At 41.7% G+C, this 20,054-nt stretch overlaps 2 long non-coding RNA genes across 2 annotated transcripts; one reads left to right on the top strand and one right to left on the bottom strand.

Moving 5' to 3' along the window:
- Nucleotides 1–443: 443 nt before the first annotated feature.
- Nucleotides 444–9,509, bottom strand: LOC118515206. Its single transcript, XR_004906981.1, has 3 exons — nucleotides 9,335–9,509; nucleotides 8,733–9,270; nucleotides 444–6,786 (listed from the first exon to the last, which is right to left on the bottom strand). It is a non-coding gene; the product is annotated as an uncharacterized LOC118515206 (long non-coding RNA).
- Nucleotides 9,510–11,629: 2,120 nt separating this feature from the next.
- Nucleotides 11,630–14,789, top strand: LOC118515213. Its single transcript, XR_004906984.1, has 4 exons — nucleotides 11,630–11,735; nucleotides 11,813–11,840; nucleotides 11,918–12,585; nucleotides 12,700–14,789. It is a non-coding gene; the product is annotated as an uncharacterized LOC118515213 (long non-coding RNA).
- The last annotated feature ends 5,265 nt before the right edge of the window (nucleotides 14,790–20,054 follow it).

The raw sequence follows: 20,054 nt of genomic DNA, 5'->3' as shown, positions 1-20,054 counted from the left end.
TTGTGGATCTAACAAATGCATACAACAACGTCAAGACGGACATACTGATAGAAATTTTAAAGGAAACCCATATCTCTACTGATATAACAAGATGGGTTGCAAGCTTCCTGAACAATCGAACATTAGAGATAGAAGCTGAAGGAGACATGATTCGGAAGTTGGTATCAGATGGGCTCCCGCAAGGAGATGTTCTATCCCCTACTCTGTTTAACATATACACACGATCATTTCACAACAACAAAAACAAGAATGACATAGAAATCATGCAATACGCGGACGATTTTGCAATCATACAATCAGGCAATTCACCAGAAGAATTAGAACATAAACTACAAGAGGCACTGAACTCATTTGTTGAGACAGCAAAAAAATTACACATTACATTGCACATTAACACACAAAAAACCAAAATTTGGCTCACAGAATCTGAAACAAAAGACATACAGATTGGAATAGAGGAAAAAATTATTGAAAGGGTAGAGACATACAAATATTTAGGCATATGGATGGACAGTAGGCTAACATTCCGTAAAGAAATAGAAGTACAAAAAGACAAAGCCCGCACCAAATTTAATGTAATGAAACACATTTGCAACTTCAAAAATAATCTTAACCCAAAGAAAACGATCGCGGTACATAGAACAATAGTAAAAAGAACACTCGAGTATGGAGCATCCATTCTAGGAAATGGTAAAAAACAACATTTGAACATAATGAACCCAATAGTCGCACAATCTATCAGAAAGGTATCAGGTTGCACAAAAACTACCCCGATCAACACACTTTACGCCATAAATGCAGAAATACCCCTAGGCTACAGAACTAAATACCTAGCTACGAAAGAGCTCTTTAAAACAATCCTATATTCACCCATACATAAAAAACAATTTGAGAGGAATCGCACCAGAAAAAAACGGAAGAAAAACTACCTAGAAATATTATACACGGAAAACAAAGAGACCATAAAACAAATGGCTGATATAACCTTAAACAAAGTACAGGAGGAGATAAAAATACGCACTAAACTCGATCAGAGGCTGTCAAAAAAGAATCCTCACGACCAAAAAATCATGAAAGTAGAATATATAAACGAAATCGAGCAGGCCCAAAAAACAAACACAATAATCTTCACAGACGGTAGTAGATCGGTAGAAGGAGCAGGCATAGGAATTTTCATCACATCTCTCGACAAGACTCACACCTACAAATATCGTTTAGAAAATTTAACTTCAACAACATCTATCGAATTATCAGCAATAGAAAAAGCCCTTAAAATAGCTCACGACACAAAAATAAAAAATCCAATACTATATACAGACAGTCAGGCAGCATGCCAAATTATCACAAGAGCACAAAAAGACTCACACATAGAAAAACCACTGCACAACATATTAAAGTACTGTAAGCAAACTAAAGCAGAAATCAGATGGATCCCTGGACATGTGGGTATCCCAGGTAACGAAAAAGCCGATGAACTAGCCAAAGAAGGCATTAAATCAGAAACTCGCATAAAAAATAAGTTTAAGATTAGAAGATACCTTAATAGTAGCAAAAAACAAAATGCTAGAAGACACAAAAAAGTGGTACAAAGAACAATGCGAAGAAAAAGGTAAAAAATTCAAACAATATCAACAAGAATTTACAAGTAAACCGTGGCATCATTAAATCGACTTAACTGCAAACGAAATAAGGAGGGGCAATAGAATCTTAACAGGCCATGATTTAGCAAAATATTGGTTACATGTAATGAAACTATCTGATAACCCAAACTGCAATGTGTGTAATGTACCAGAAACAGCTACACATTTAATATTCGAATGTCAAAGATTCGACCCACCGCTAGGTTCAACTACTGAAGATTTTATGGCACACTGGAATGATAGGGATGGAACGATGATCAAACAAATAGCGAAGTACGTAAAGCAAAACAAGATCGAATTCTAGAGAAACAACAACAAAAAACAAAACGCAAACCCAAATTCCGAATTAATCGTAATATTAATACGTCGATATGACTCAGGGAAGTCAAAGACAAACAAGAGAGAGGCAAACCTCTGATTATGTAGAGATGGTTCTGCCACTAAACATAGGAGGATATGTATTCCTCTCTCATATAGCGAAGAAGAAGAAGAAGAAGAATAGAACAAACTGTAGAGATTAGAAGTGTAGTTTAATAAAAAAAAAATGTAGAGAATAGAATAATTAGGAGTAGATTAAAAATATATAAAGAAGGACGTTACCAACCTAAAAGGGCAAATAAGAGTAGGGATAAAATAAAGGCAAATAAAAAGCCTACTAGAAGTACGGACGTTCTTGTTTCAAGAGAGTTAGGAGAATCTCGGCGAAACAGGAGAGAACAGAGAAAGAACGCAGACAAGAGAAAACAGAGAAAGAACGCAGACAAGAGAGAAAAGAAAGCAAAAAGTTGGCAGTTTTTGGACAGACGTTGAAGAGAACGGTGCTTCGAACGTAAATGCGAGCAAAACAAACACAAATAAATATATATATTTAAAAAAGTGCTAAAATGTTTCAGATGAATAAAAGCGTAATTGCAGGCGGCAATCACGACAGGTACGTAAGATAGATTAAGTAGATTCAAATAATGTATGGGATGATTCCTATCATGAAGGCAGCTTAAGTGACCTTCCTCTACCAGCTGGTCTTCATAAAAATATGACTTATTTTCTTCAAATTAATTAAATTCAGTAGAAAAATACAGCGTAAACACTAAATAGAAGGATACCCGTCAGGATGTTCATAGCGACCTATTAATGTAAATATTATTGTAAAATAAAACCAATTCTGTTCTTATTTTATTCAAAAACAACAGGTGCTCGTATAGTACAGTAAATGACTGTATATCAGGGTCGAGAGAAACGACAAAAAACCAAACGTGCTTTCCAAAAACTAACAGTTAGTCTTTGTGGGCAGTGCTTGTCTTGAGGAAAATGTCGGGAAGTGACAAAACCTTCAAGATGGATTTTTCGGAAATACCACGAAAACCAACAGAGCAGAAATTTAAAGGTCCTTACGGGTGCTTCCAAATTGCTTTTGACGACGGAGAAGCTTTAGATGGTCCAAATGTTGAACCTCTCTTGTAGTGGAACTGAACGATGGCAAGCACATTTTTAAATGTTGTTGAGATATCAATTCAACCCTGTGTACTATAATCCATTACTATAAATCTGTATGTATACACCCGTCCTGTAAATACCTTGAGCTAGAATAAAAGTTCAGTTGAGTTCTGCCAGCCACCGAAGCTAGACGCTGTTTCTGCACTCTGCTCAATAGGTTATGGGCCCAGACCCGAAGAAATCAGTACTGCGAATATAGAAAACCGGCTTCTATTGTGAAGTGTTTGCTTAACGGTAGTGCAGTGAAAACTGGTTTTGAAATGGAGGAAGAAAAAGTGATGTTGTTGCCGATGATGGACGGCACTAACTTTGCCTCCTGGAAATATCAAATGATGATTCTGCTTGAGGAAAGAGGACTTATGGACTGCCTTACAAAGGAAAGAAAAGAAGGAGAACAGCTTAGCAAGAGTGATAAGAAATGCAAGCTTTTGTTGATTTCTCGTATTGCGGACTCTCAATTAGAATATGTGCGTGACAAACTAACTCCAAAGGAAATGTGGGACACACTTTTGAACATATACGAGAGAAAAAGCTTATCCTCGAAAAGAAAAAGCTCCTAGCTTTGAAACACGAAAGTGGTCCTCTACGAGAGCATTTTCTGGTATTTGATAGTTTAATGCGCGATTACCGGGCGACCGGAGGTAGAATGGATAATGACGATGTGATCTTTCATCTCCTTCTTACGTTGAACTTGTCTTATGCTACGCTCGTTACGGCGCTGGAAACAATGCCGGAGAGTAGTTTGACTATAGAATTCGTAAAAAGTCGACTTTTGGACGAAGAAGTGAAACAGCAAAACAATTCGGTGAACATTTCAAAATCGGAACCAGCTGCTTTTTCCAGTGCAAAAGGATGGCAGCGTAAACCTCAACAGCAAAGAGTGGTAAAATGTTACGCGTGTAAGAAGGACGGACATAAGGCGAATATGTGCCCAGAAAGGAACAAAATGAAAAAGAAGTTTCCTAAGAAGTCCAACGCTTATCTTGGTGATGATGACAATACGCGTGGAGCATGCTTTCTAAACAATGAAAGGTTTCCCTTGAATGCTGGTGGAACGTGGGTAGTTGACTCTGGTTCTTCGGAACACATATCGAATAATAAAAACGTGTTCAGTGTGTTGAGGGAATTGAACAAGCATGTTCAAATTTCCGTCGCCAAAGAGAACCAATTTATTACCGCTTATTATGAAGGGGATATAGTGTTTGAAAGTGTGGGTAATGACAAAATTCCAGTTACACTTAAGAACGTTTTGTATGTACCGGAAGCTCCTACAAATTTGTTATCCATACGGAAGATAACAAATGCTGGATTTGAAGTGGTATTCGATAACGAGTGTGTTAAAATATTGAATAAACGTGGAAAACAGATAGTGAAAGGTGAATTGTGCGGGAAATTGTATTGGTTGAATTTCAACGATGCGAACACACATGAGGCGTATTATTCTTGCGGACAGATTCCACGAAACCTGGAACTATGGCATTATCGGTATGGCCATCTGAGTGCTAAAAATTTGGAAAAACTATTGAAAAGCAATATGGTTCGCGGTTTGGACGTGTCGGATAAAAGAAGCCTCGGGAATGATAATATTGTGTGTGAAGCCTGTAACAAAGGAAAGCCAACTCGAAAGTCTTTCAATTCGCGAGAAGAAAAACGATCAAGTCGTGTGGTCGAGTTAATACATTCTGACGTATGTGGTCCAATCAGCCCAGAGGACAATAGCGGTGCGAACTATTTTGTAACCTTTATCGATGATTGGAGCCGTTTCACGATGGTTTTTCTTATGGAAAGGAAAAGTTAAATGAATAAATATTTTCAAGAATACGAAGCCATGGTAAGTGCGAAGTTCGGTAAAAGAATATCAAGAATCCGATGCGACAACGGTGGAGAATATAGAGACAAAGATTTCTTGATTTTTTGTTCAGCGAAAGGAATCCAAGTCGAATGGACGGTACCGTACACACCGGAACAAAATGGCGTGAGTGAGCGTATGAATCGAACACTAGTAGAAAAGGCTCGTTCCATGTTGCATAATAGTGGTATCGGTAAAAAGTTTTGGGGACCCGCAGTACAGTCAGCAGCATATCTGACTAATCGCAGCCCTTCCAGTGCGAGTAACAATGAGAAGACGCCGTACGAAATATGGGAAGGAGCCAAACCTGACGTCCGTAACTTGCGTGTATTTGGCTCCACGGTACACGTGCATATTCCGAAGGAGTGTCGCAGAAAACTGGACGAAAAATCCTGGAAAGGAGTTTTCGTCGGTTACAGTCACTGTGGCTACCGTATATGGAACCCGATGCTTAGAAAAATAGTCGTGGCACGAGACGTCATTTTTGATGAACATCCGAGAACAACAGAATCAAAGGTGACATCAAACTCAGTAAATAAATTACCAGTTGATATTTTTCAGAACATTTCTGACAACGAAGAGGATGACCATGATGAACGTAATGACGAATCAGATGTAACATCTGAAACTGGTAATGCAGACGAGAGTTTTCGGTCGTGCAACGAAGAAGAAGCGAATGATTTATCGGGCGGACGAGTGGAAACTGAGACAACGGTGCGTCGATCTAATCGGGAACGGAAGCCACCTGGATGGCTTGAAAAATACGATGTAGATTATGTGGGTTATGCATTAAGCGCAATAACGTTCGTTGATGATTTTCCGCGATCTCTAAAAGAAGCTAAAAACAGGACTGATTGGGATAAATGGAAAGTAGCGATCCAAGACGAAATGAACTCGCTTGAAACGAACAACACGTGGTCGTTGGTAGAATTACCAAAAGGTAGAAAACCGATTTCATGTAAATGGGTTTTCAAAATCAAAAGAGAAAATGAGCTAGTTCGATATAAAGCACGTTTAGTGGCTCGAGGTTTTTCTCAGAGACAGGGTTTTGATTATTCGGATACCTATTCCCCAGTCGCAAAGCTAGATACAATCAGAACGGTATTTGCAATAGCAAATTATAACAAATGGCATATCCATCAAATGGATGTATGTACAGCGTTTCTGAATGGCGAAATAAACGAGGAAATTTACATGGAACAACCAGAAGGTTTTGATTTGGGAAGAGATCTTGTCTGTCGTTTAAACAAATCTTTATACGGACTAAAACAGGCTTCTAGAGCTTGGAATAGAAAATTCAATGAATTTGTTCAAAGTTTAAATTTCTTGCCTAGTGACAACGATCCTTGCCTGTATACAAGAGGAAATGATACAAAAAGAATATTCATAATCTTGTATGTTGATGATTTACTCATTGTTGGAGAAAATCTAGAATCAATCAAAGCCGTAAAGAATATTTTTTCTGAAAGATTCAAAATGACCGATAGCGGAGAAGTTAAAAATTTCCTAGGAATGGATATAAAGCGATGCAAGGAAAAGAGACTGCTATATATCAATCAGGAAAATTTTCTTAGAAATTTGCTATTGAGGTTCAATATGAGTGAATGCAAACCTGTAGCGACTCCGATCGATTGTCAGTTGAATTTAGAAAAGGGCATAGAAAACAAGCGAATCGATAAACCTTATCGGGAATTAATGGGTTGTCTTATGTATGTTGGATTGACGTCACGTCCCGATCTTTGCGCGGCTACAATTTACTTTAGTCAGTTCCAAAGCTGTCCAAATGAAGAACATTGGGTGCATCTGAAAAGAGTGTTACGATACATTAAGGGAACACTGAATTTGAAATTGACGTACGATGGAAACAATGAAAACGAAATTTTAAGAGCATTCGCTGATGCAGACTGGGCTAGTAATAAGATTGACAGGAAATCGCTATCAGGATACATATTCAAAGTATTTGGAGTAACTGTTAGTTGGCTAACAAGAAAGCAATCAACCATAGCATTATCTTCTACAGAAGCTGAATTGATTTCCCTCACGAATGCTGTATGTCACGGAACATGGTTAGAACGAGTGCTTGAGGATTTAGGATATGAAATTGGTGATCCAGTTCCTTACTATGAGGATAATCAATCTACAATACGCATAGCCGAAGATGAGCGAAATTTAGGACGGTTGAAGCATGTGAATGTAAAACATTTCTTTGTAAGAGATAAGATAAAAAGTGGAAGGATTATTTTAAAGTACATAGCATCAACCGAACAACAGGCTGACATAATGACGAAAGGATTACCTAAACACAGTTTCATAAAACAAAGGATGAACTTAGGATTATTAGAAATGTTGAATCGAGGGGGAGTGTTGTGATGTCAATTCAACCCTGTGTACTATAATCCATTGCTATAAATCTGTATGTATACACCCGTCCTGTAAATACCTTGAGCTAGAATAAAAGTTCAGTTGAGTTCTGCCAGCCACCGAAGCTAGACGCTGTTTCTGCACTCTGCTCAATAAATGTAACGGTAGCGAAACCGTAATCCCACGCACACACGTACGTCGCGTAAGAACACTAGGACAACACCGCAGCTAAGTGTCGTAACCATAACCGAAGTATCATGCGGAACAAACTCCGGACAGTCCGTTTGTGATTCCGAATCACATAAGTCACTCGAACTCGTTTACGCGCGCGGATAGTACGGTCGTGGTCCATAATAAGCGATCGCTAGGAGTGAATTCTCGTACCGTAAGACGCTAAGTGTCATTTGTGAGCGATTCTAAATCGCGAGAGCCTAGCGTCGGAACGGGAAGCGAACACATCACCATTGAAGATACGTGACGCAGACAATTTCCAGGTAGACCAGGCTGGAACAGGTAGATCTGCCTACTGCAGATCCCAGCAGTATGGGTAGAAATCCACGCCAAGCGCCGCAATCGTTCGCGGCACACACCACCGACCCGGGATCAAATGGGGTCAACCCCGGCCCCAGCAACCACGGTTAGCGCGACTCGCGAAGACGACGTAAGAACGGGACACTCTTCCACACTCGCGACACCGATTACGCTGACGAATGCCGCATCACTCAACTTCACATCCACCATACCAAATCTACCGATAACATCACACATTGAGAGACGCCAACCGATACCATCGACTAGTGTCACTACGCCATCACAGCGAAATCCACAGCCATGGCTCGATGGTCGACAAACGTCGCTTGATCCGTTTCAGATGAGCTGGGAGGAAGTAGCAGTGATGGATTCCGATATCCTGCACCGAGAAAACGATCTCCAGATACAGATAGTAAAACTAAAGTCGGAGAGGCTTCAAGGAAGAGTTTTGCAGTTGAACGCGTAGCGAGTTTATAGCGATGCCTTCGATTGTGCCGAGAGTCAACGTGGGCACACAAGGACGACGTCAAACCCAGCAGATTTGCCTCAGCAATGTCTGATGGATTCAACACGCATCCTCAGCTCTCAGCCCACACATCGAACGCTTCCGACGTGGAAGCAGAGTCAAATATACTGCCTGCGTTAAGACGGAGGCAGATGTAGATCGCGAAAACAGTGGGGTGTAGACGGTTGCAGATCTATACACCATCAACTGTTACACGATAAGGGACGAAACCGAACCAGTACTACGGCCTCGCCTGCGCCAATACCCACTGACGACGCGTGTACACCAGCAAGGAAGGTTATTGTATACACCCATTCGTCCACTAGCGGAGGAGTCTTATTGCAATACGTACCTGTGGTTGTATTTGGCGACAATAAGGCCGTGGAGACGTACGCGTTTTTTATATTGGTTCAACGGGAACGTCCATTGAAGAGAGTTTGATCGGGGAACTGGGTCTTAAAGCGACACCGCATCCGTTGTGCATCAGAGGGACCGGTGAGACTGAAAAGGATGAAAGTCGTTCAGTAAAGGTAGCATTACAAATAGCCAGCGTCGACAACACGATGAGGAAATTTACGCTTACAAAGGTACACACTCTGCAATGCCTCTCGTTACCTTCACAATCGTTCTCAGTAGATGCTACGTCTAGAAAGTATCTGGAAGGTCTAAAGTTGCGATCTTATTCCGACGTGATACCGCGAATTCTCATCGGCATCGATAATTGTCAGCTAATGCGTCCATTTGCGTTCGTGGAGGGAAAGAAACAGGAGCCAGCCGCCATCAAAACCCGCTTAGGTTGGATCGCCTTCGGACCGTATCCCCGTGGATCCTTGCGGCAAGACGCAAATACTTAGGGCAATTCCCACATATTCTCACATGAACCAGACAATCTACAAAAAAAAAGGTATTTCACAACCAATTCGCTAGGTGAGGCCAAAACGCCAGGAAACATACCCTCAAAAAACGATGAACGAGAATTACCGGAAGAGGTTCGAATCATCGAAGCGAAAGGTGGCTTCGAAATCCGTAATCGGATGGATACGTTGCAACAGGGGACCCGAACGGACAAGTGTGCGATTTTGTCCACGGGCGCCTCGACTGGGGGTTTCTAGGAATGTCGTGGCGCGTTAGTGATCGCGGTGCAAAGTTCATCGGTGCGACCGATGTCGTCAACTCCCAGCCACTGACGAAGGCACCCATCAAAACCTGCCCTTACGCCGAACCATTTCTATGGAATTCCGAACGAAGATCATCCGATGGAAGCGTTCGACGGCAGAGACGTGATGCTGAAAATGAAATCGAAGGCTTTACAGGTGCTAACAGAAAACTTCCGGGTAAAGTGGGTTGCGGATTATATACTCACCTTAACGCGATGAGACAAGTGCAGCAGACTAGACAGGCGAAGACACAAACGGGGTGGGCTTATTAGTGCGGCTAACCACATAACATAGATGTTACACTTACTTACACCATTGGTTGAGGAGGAAAATTTTCATAGGGAAAACCAACCAAAGCACTAAGATAGCAGAACCGGGCAATCACGATGAAAACACGCGAAAACAGCCGGATGTATACACATTCACACAATGTATTCATGCGCTGGGGGGAAGAATGTCAAATTAATTTGACCCAACCGGCTTCGTAGTACCGCGCGTTTCCAGTAGGCTGCGCCACTAGCGCAAAAATATTTAAATAAGGAAAAAAAAGGGGCCGAAGGGAGGGTTAAGAGGAATGAGCGGTAATAAATTTCGAACCGTTAAGGAAATAGACTTGAGAAGGCCCCCGCCTGCCGAAATTTGTTCGTCCCAAGCGCCACAAATTGCTTGAACGACTTCTGAACGGGGTCATTTAGACTAAAGCTTGAGTCTAAACGGGAAGTAAAATGACCACATTTAGCAGGGGATATAAGACTGAGCTTTCAGGTTTGTGAAAAAGATAAGAGCTTACAAGCTCGTCATAGAAGCGAAAAAGCTACGCAACAATGCTTTCACCGTTTTTTACGCTTTCGATACCCCTTGCTTTCTGCTCTTTTCTATTTCTCTTAACTTTGGACTTTGCTCAAGAACCTTTGAAATGAGTGGAAGGGGAGAGATACTTTTATGTTCTATGGATTAAGTTGTAGATTTGTTCGAGAAACACCCGTTCGCTAACTCGAAGCGTTACAACTAGATCTGTGATGCCGTGCGATACGTCGAATGATACGGGCGTAACAAATAGTGCGAAACAAAACGTGATAGTGTTCAGAAATCTCTTCCTACCGTTGTTAAAAGAGATTTATGCATAATGTAGATCTCTTTCTCAAAACCTCCGTTGTTATGGGAATTGCGAAAAAGTTCTTTTTTTCATGCGTGTGCGATCGGAAACATGTTTCAAGGACACACCAAAAAACATACATGCAGAAACACGCAAAGGCTCAAACTCGCGCACACACTCGCACGCACACACATGTGCGAAGGATCGACGCGCGCAGTCACCCATTACGCAAGCACGCACAACAAAGAGCGAGCGCGTGCATGATCGTGCATGCCCACATTCGCATACCTCAATATGAACGAAAAAAAAAAGCATTCACGCCAAGAGGTTTGCTTCTTGCAAATATGCCTGTGTGCGGAGGATAGGAGAAACAATCTCGATCATATAACTTTTCGATAGTGAAAAAGCGCCATCTACTGAGCGCATCACTGAAGCACTGAAACTTTCATTTTTTTTTGCATCGAAATTATGTCTCTGGGATATCGAAAGGACGCGATGTAGAGAGGAAACCTCTGAAGCTCAGAAACTTGAATTTTTATATGGACTCTTTGACTCAGGGATAACGAGAGGACGCCATCTAGTGATCAAACCAATGAAGCTCCGAAACTATATGGACATTCTGTTTTCCAGTCGTTTAAGCATAATTTGTGGCGCGGGGGTATGTATTTTTAAGTTCGATGTTTAAGTTTTAAGTTCAATGATAATTCTCGAAATCCTATAGCGTTCATGATTTTGTAAAGGTATTTACGATTAAATCTTTCAAATGCCTTTTCCAAATCAAATCCAAATGCGTTTCTCTGCTTTTTTTTTCTTAATTACCGCTTGTGGTTGTTCCCGGGATGTTTTGTTAATCCTCGCTTCGGCCCCTTTTTCCCTTATTTTTTATTTTGGCGCTAGTGACGCAGCCTACTGGAAACGCGCGGTACTACGAAGCCGGTTGGGTCAAATTAATTTGACATTCTTCCCCCCAGCGTATGCATACATTGTGTGAATGTGTATACATCCGGCTGTTTTCGCGTGTTTTCATCGTGATTGCCCGGTTCTGCTATCTTAGTGCTTTGGTTGGTTTTCCCTATGAAAATTTTCCTCCTCAACCAATGGTGTAAGTAAGTGTAACATCTATGTTATGTGGTTAGCCGCACTAATAAGCCCACCCCGTTTGTGTTTTCGCCTGTCTAGTCTGCTGCACTTGTCTCATCGCGTTAAGGTGAGTATATAATCCGCAACCCACTTTACCCGGAAGTTTTCTGTTAGCACCTGTAAAGCCTTCGATTTCATTTTCAGCATCACGTCTCTGCCGTCGAACGCTTCCATCGGATGATCTTCGTTCGGAATTCCATAGAAATGGTTCGGCGTAAGGGCAGGTTTTGATGGGTGCCTTCGTCAGTGGCTGGGAGTTGACGACATCGGTCGCATCGATGAACTTTGCACCGCGATCACTAACGCGCCACGACATTCCTAGAAACCCCCAGTCGAGGCGCCCGTGGACAAAATCGCACGCTTGTCCGTTCGGGTCCCCTGTTGCAACGTATCCATCCGATTACGGATTTCGAAGCCACCTTTCGCTTCGATTATTCGAACCTCTTCCGGTAATTCTCGTTCATCGTTTTTGAGGGTATGTTTCCTGGCGTTTTGGCCTCACCTAGCGAATTGGTTGTGAAATACCTTTTTTTGTAGATTGTCTGGTTCATGTGAGAATATGTGGGAATTGCCCTAAGTATTTGCGTCTTGCCGCAAGGATCCACGGGGATACGGTCCGAAGGCGATCCAACCTAAGCGGGTTTTGATGGCGGCTGGCTCCTGTTTCTTTCCCTCCACGAACGCAAATGGACGCATTAGCTGACAATTATCAATGCCGATGAGAATTCGCGGTATCACGTCGGAATAAGATCGCAACTTTAGACCTTCCAGATACTTTCTAGACGTAGCATCTACTGAGAACGATTGTGAAGGTAACGAGAGGCATTGCAGAGTGTGTACCTTTGTAAGCGTAAATTTCCTCATCGTGTTGTCGACGCTGGCTATTTGTAGTGCTACCTTTACTGAACGACTTTCATCCTTTTCAGTCTCACCGGTCCCTCTGATGCACAACGGATGCGGTGTCGCTTTAAGACCTAGTTCCCCGATCAAACTCTCTTCAATGGACGTTCCCGTTGAACCAATATAAAAAAACGCGTACGTCTCCACGGCCTTATTGTCGCCAAATACAACCACAGGTACGTATTGCAATAAGACTCCTCCGCTAGTGGACGAATGGGTGTATACAATAACCTTCCTTGCTGGTGTACACGCGTCGTCAGTGGGTATTGGCGCAGGCGAGGCCGTAGTACTGGTTCGGTTTCGTCCCTTATCGTGTAACAGTTGATGGTGTATAGATCTGCAACCGTCTACACCCCACTGTTTTCGCGATCTACATCTGCCTCCGTCTTAACGCAGGCAGTATATTTGACTCTGCTTCCACGTCGGAAGCGTTCGATGTGTGGGCTGAGAGCTGAGGATGCGTGTTGAATCCATCAGACATTGCTGAGGCAAATCTGCTGGGTTTGACGTCGTCCTTGTGTGCCCACGTTGACTCTCGGCACGATCGAAGGCATCGCTATAAACTCGCTACGCGTTCAACTGCAAAACACTTCCTTGAAGCCTCTCCGACTTTAGTTTTACTATCTGTATCTGGAGATCGTTTTCTCGGTGCAGGATATCGGAATCCATCACTGCTACTTCCTCCCAGCTCATCTGAAACGGATCAAGCGACGTTTGTCGACCATCGAGCCATGGCTGTGGATTTCGCTGTGATGGCGTAGTGACACTAGTCGATGGCGTCGGTTGGCGTCTCTCAATGTGTGATGTTATCGGTAGATTTGGTATGGTGGATGTGAAGTTGAGTGGTGCGGCATTCGTCAGCGTAATCGGTGTCGCGAGTGTGGAAGAGTGTCCCGTTCTTACGTCGTCTTCGCGAGTCGCGCTAACCGTGGTTGCTGGGGCCGGGGTTGACCCCATTTGATCCCGGGTCGGTGGTGTGTGCCGCGAACGATTGCGGCGCTTGGCGTGGATTTCTACCCATACTGCTGGGATCTGCAGTAGGCAGATCTACCTGTTCCAGCCTGGTCTACCTGGAAATTGTCTGCGTCGCGTATCTTCAATGGTGATGTGTTCGCTTCCCGTTCCGACGCTAGGCTCTCGCGATTTAGAATCGCTCACAAATGACACTTAGCGTCTTACGGTACGAGAATTCACTCCTAGCGATCGCTTATTATGGACCACGACCGTACTATCCGCGCGCGTAAACGAGTTCGAGTGACTTATGTGATTCGGAATCACAAACGGACTGTCCGGAGTTTGTTCCGCATGATACTTCGGTTATGGTTACGACACTTAGCTGCGGTGTTGTCCTAGTGTTCTTACGCGACGTACGTGTGTGCGTGGGATTACGGTTTCGCTACCGTTACATTTATTGAGCAGAGTGCAGAAACAGCGTCTAGCTTCGGTGGCTGGCAGAACTCAACTGAACTTTTATTCTAGCTCAAGGTATTTACAGGACGGGTGTATACATACAGATTTATAGCAATGGATTATAGTACACAGGGTTGAATTGACATCACAACACTCCCCCTCGATTCAACATTTCTAATAATCCTAAGTTCATCCTTTGTTTTATGAAACTGTGTTTAGGTAATCCTTTCGTCATTATGTCAGCCTGTTGTTCGGTTGATGCTATGTACTTTAAAATAATCCTTCCACTTTTTATCTTATCTCTTACAAAGAAATGTTTTACATTCACATGCTTCAACCGTCCTAAATTACGCTCATCTTCGGCTATGCGTATTGTAGATTGATTATCCTCATAGTAAGGAACTGGATCACCAATTTCATATCCTAAATCCTCAAGCACTCGTTCTAACCATGTTCCGTGACATACAGCATTCGTGAGGGAAATCAATTCAGCTTCTGTAGAAGATAATGCTATGGTTGATTGCTTTCTTGTTAGCCAACTAACAGTTGCTCCAAATACTTTGAATATGTATCCTGATAGCGATTTCCTGTCAATCTTATTACTAGCCCAGTCTGCATCAGCGAATGCTCTTAAAATTTCGTTTTCATTGTTTCCATCGTACGTCAATTTCAAATTCAGTGTTCCCTTAATGTATCGTAACACTCTTTTCAGATGCACACAATGTTCTTCATTTGGACAACTTTGGAACTGACTAAAGTAAATTGTAGCCGCGCAAAGATCGGGACGTGACGTCAATCCAACATACATAAGACAACCCATTAATTCCCGATAAGGTTTATCGATTCGCTTGTTTTCTATGCCCTTTTCTAAATTCAACTGACAATCGATCGGAGTCGCTACAGGTTTGCATTCACTCATATTGAACCTCAATAGCAAATTTCTAAGAAAATTTTCCTGATTGATATATAGCAGTCTCTTTTCCTTGCATCGCTTTATATCCATTCCTAGGAAATTTTTAACTTCTCCGCTATCGGTCATTTTGAATCTTTCAGAAAAAATATTCTTTACGGCTTTGATTGATTCTAGATTTTCTCCAACAATGAGTAAATCATCAACATACAAGATTATGAATATTCTTTTTGTATCATTTCCTCTTGTATACAGGCAAGGATCGTTGTCACTAGGCAAGAAATTTAAACTTTGAACAAATTCATTGAATTTTCTATTCCAAGCTCTAGAAGCCTGTTTTAGTCCGTATAAAGATTTGTTTAAACGACAGACAAGATCTCTTCCCAAATCAAAACCTTCTGGTTGTTCCATGTAAATTTCCTCGTTTATTTCGCCATTCAGAAACGCTGTACATACATCCATTTGATGGATATGCCATTTGTTATAATTTGCTATTGCAAATACCGTTCTGATTGTATCTAGCTTTGCGACTGGGGAATAGGTATCCGAATAATCAAAACCCTGTCTCTGAGAAAAACCTCGAGCCACTAAACGTGCTTTATATCGAACTAGCTCATTTTCTCTTTTGATTTTGAAAACCCATTTACATGAAATCGGTTTTCTACCTTTTGGTAATTCTACCAACGACCACGTGTTGTTCGTTTCAAGCGAGTTCATTTCGTCTTGGATCGCTACTTTCCATTTATCCCAATCAGTCCTGTTTTTAGCTTCTTTTAGAGATCGCGGAAAATCATCAACGAACGTTATTGCGCTTAATGCATAACCCACATAATCTACATCGTATTTTTCAAGCCATCCAGGTGGCTTCCGTTCCCGATTAGATCGACGCACCGTTGTCTCAGTTTCCACTCGTCCGCCCGATAAATCATTCGCTTCTTCTTCGTTGCACGACCGAAAACTCTCGTCTGCATTACCAGTTTCAGATGTTACATCTGATTCGTCATTACGTTCATCATGGTCATCCTTTTCGTTGTCAGAAATGTTCTGAAAAATATCAACTGGTAATTTATTTACTGAGTTTGATGTCACCTTTGATTCTGTTGTTCTCGGATGTTCATCAAAAATGACGTCTCGTGCCACGACTATTTTTCTAAGCATCGGGTTCCATATACGGTAGCCACAGTGACTGTAGCCGACGAAAACTCCTTTCCAGGATTTTTCGTCCAGTTTTCTGCGACACTCCTTCGGAATATGCACGTGTACCGTGGAGCCAAATACACGCAAGTTACGGACGTCAGGTTTGGCTCCTTCCCATATTTCGTACGGCGTCTTCTCATTGTTACTCGCACTGGAAGGGCTGCGATTAGTCAGATATGCTGCTGACTGTACTGCGGGTCCCCAAAACTTTTTACCGATACCACTATTATGCAACATGGAACGAGCCTTTTCTACTAGTGTTCGATTCATACGCTCACTCACGCCAATTTGTTCCGGTGTGTACGGTACCGTCCATTCGACTTGGATTCCTTTCGCTGAACAAAAAATCAAGAAATCTTTGTCTCTATATTCTCCGCCGTTGTCGCATCGGATTCTTGATATTCTTTTACCGAACTTCGCACTTACCATGGCTTCGTATTCTTGAAAATATTTATTCATTTAACTTTTCCTTTCCATAAGAAAAACCATCGTGAAACGGCTCCAATCATCGATAAAGGTTACAAAATAGTTCGCACCGCTATTGTCCTCTGGGCTGATTGGACCACATACGTCAGAATGTATTAACTCGACCACACGACTTGATCGTTTTTCTTCTCGCGAATTGAAAGACTTTCGAGTTTGCTTTCCTTTGTTACAGGCTTCACACACAATATTATCATTCCCGAGGCTTCTTTTATCCGCCACTTCCAAACCGCGAACCATATTGCTTTTCAATAGTTTTTCCAAATTTTTAGCACTCAGATGGCCATACCGATAATGCCATAGTTCCAGGTTTCGTGGAATCTGTCCGCAAGAATAATACGCCTCATGTGTGTTCGCATCGTTGAAATTCAACCAATACAATTTTCCGCACAGTTCACCTTTCACTATCTGTTTTCCACGTTTATTCAATATTTTTACACACTCGTTATCGAATACCACTTCAAATCCAGCATTTGTTATCTTCCGTATGGATAACAAATTTGTAGGAGCTTCCGGTACATACAAAACGTTCTTAAGTGTAACTGGAATTTTGTCATTACCCACACTTTCAAACACTATATCCCCTTCATAATAAGCGGTAATAAATTGGTTCTCTTTGGCGACGGAAATTTGAACATGCTTGTTCAATTCCCTCAACACACTGAACACGTTTTTATTATTCGATATGTGTTCCGAAGAACCAGAGTCAACTACCCACGTTCCACCAGCATTCAAGGGAAACCTTTCATTGTTTAGAAAGCATGCACCACGCGTATTGTCATCATCACCAAGATAAGTGTTGGACTTCTTAGGAAACTTCTTTTTCATTTTGTTCCTTTCTGGGCACATATTCGCCTTATGTCCGTCCTTCTTACACGCGTAACATTTTACCACTCTTTGCTGTTGAGGTTTACGCTGCCATCCTTTTGCACTGGAAAAAGCAGCTGGTTCCAATTTTGAAATGTTCACCGAATTGTTTTGCTGTTTCACTTCTTCGTCCAAAAGTCGACTTTTTACGAATTCTATAGTCAAACTACTCTCCGGCATTATTTCCAGCGCCGTAACGAGCGTAGCATAAGACGAGTTCAACGTAAGAAGGAGATGAAAGATCACATCGTCATTATCCATTCTACCTCCGGTCGCCCGGTAATCGCGCATTAAACTATCAAATACCAGAAAATGCTCTCGTAGAGGACCACTTTCGTGTTTCAAAGCTAGGAGCTTTTTCTTTTCGAGGATAAGCTTTTTCTCTCGTATATGTGCAAAAGTGTGTCCCACATTTCCTTTGGAGTTAGTTTGTCACGCACATATTCTAATTGAGAGTCCGCAATACGAGAAATCAACAAAAGCTTGCATTTCTTATCACTCTTGCTAAGCTGTTCTCCTTCTTTTCTTTCCTTCGTAAGGCAGTCCATAAGTCCTCTTTCCTCAAGCAGAATCATCATTCGATATTTCCAGGAGGCAAAGTTAGTGCCGTCCATCATCGGCAACAACATCACTTTTTCTTCCTCCATTTGGACCATCTAAAGCTTCTCCGTCGTCAAAAGCAATTTGGAAGCACCCGTAAGGACCTTTAAATTTCTTCTCTTGTTGGTTTTCGTGGTATTTCCGAAAAATCCATCTTGAAGGTTTTGTCACTTCCCGACATTTTCCTCAAGACAAGCACTGCCCACAAAGACTAACTGTCAGTTTTTGGAAAGCACGTTTGGTTTTTTGTCGTGTCTCTCGACCCTGATATACAGTCATTTACTGTACTATACGAGCACCTGTTGTTTTTGAATAAAATAAGAACAGAATTGGTTTTATTTTACAATAATATTTACATTAATAGGTCGCTATGAACATCCTGACGGGTATCCTTCTATTTAGTGTTTACGCTGTATTTTTCTACTGAATTTAATTAATTTGAAAAAAATAAGTCATATTTTTATGAAGACCAGCTGGTAGAGGAAGGTCACTTAAGCTGCCTTCATGAAATGAATCATCCCATACATTATTTGAATCTACTTAATCTATCTTACGTACCTAACGTATCTAACTAACTAACCTAAATTATCTTATTTTAAACAAGGCAATATTTACAATATGTACATTTTCAAATCTCTTGCCTTATCATCAAGGAACAACGTCTGAATCATCCTACAATTGGATGAGAGACATTTATGTTAAAAGTTATCCAGATTTTGTTGGATCTGATCCCCGTAAATCCTTGACGGGTGATTGAGGATTATTTTCAAAAATTTGTTTTGTATTCAGTGTACAGCAAGCATACTCCTGCTGAAGCATGACCCCCAGATGTGTGATCCATTTAGAATTGCAGGTAGTATAACTTGTTTGTACAGTATAAGCTTGCTTTCTATTGTAAGAGTGGACCGTCTTTTGACTATAGGATATAGACTGACTAGAAGACCGCATGTTTTAGATTAAAGGTTTTCAATATGAGCTTTGAATGTAAGGTGGCTATCTAGTGTATTGCCGAGATACCGCATAGTAGTGGTCCAGGGGACTGGATTGTCGTGGATTGCTGTTTTATTTACTCTCCGTTGGATTGTCGCCATAGTACGCTTTCGGTAAGGTAGAACAATGGCCTGCGTTTTACTGCTGTTCACCAGTATCTTCCAGTCGTTTAAATATTTTAAATATTTATCAACGCTTTTTTGCAGTCCAGAATGGAGCTTTGCATAGACCGGAGAGCTATGCAATATTGCAGTATCGTCTGCGTAAAGAGAAAGTTGCGCACGTTGATTTAGGGATGGAACATCAGTAGTGTAGCAATTGTATAGAAGAGGTCCTAAGACGCTCCCCTGAGGAACACCTGCACTGTTACTGTAGAACTGCTGATGTACGGTCACAAAGGTAGCTTTGAATGATTTTTAAAATGTACTTTGGAAAACCTTGTACTTTCAATTTGTGCAGAGGCCCATGGTGCCATACGTTATCAAAGGCTTTTGTAATGTCTAAAAGTGTTAAGGCAGTGGACCAGCCACAGATTTTGCCCTGGTTTATGATGTTAATCATACGTTGCAGTTGATGAGACGTAGAGTGAGCTTTCCTGAAACCAAACTGAACTTCAGTTAGGGTGTTATTCTCAGAGCAATGGTTTTCCATTCTTGCATGAATAATGCGCTCCAGGATTTTGGTGCGAACGCACAGTAAGGAGATAGGCCTATGACTGCAAGCCATGCAGGGATCCTTCCCAGGTTTCCTGATAGGAATAACCTTTGCATGTTTCCAGCGAGCTGGGAAATAACCTAACTCAAGGCACCTATTGAAGATGTTGGTCAGTAGGGTCAAAGAATTGAATCCAAGATGTTTTAAGCAGATGTTCAAAAAGCCATCCGGCCCGGTGCCTTGAAGGAAACGCTGTATTTGATTATGAAT

The sequence above is a fragment of the Anopheles stephensi genome, chromosome X (assembly GCF_013141755.1).
Source record: "Anopheles stephensi strain Indian chromosome X, UCI_ANSTEP_V1.0, whole genome shotgun sequence".
NCBI classification, from domain to species: Eukaryota; Metazoa; Arthropoda; class Insecta; order Diptera; family Culicidae; genus Anopheles; species Anopheles stephensi.
This window is presented reverse-complemented; position numbering and strand designations above follow the sequence as displayed.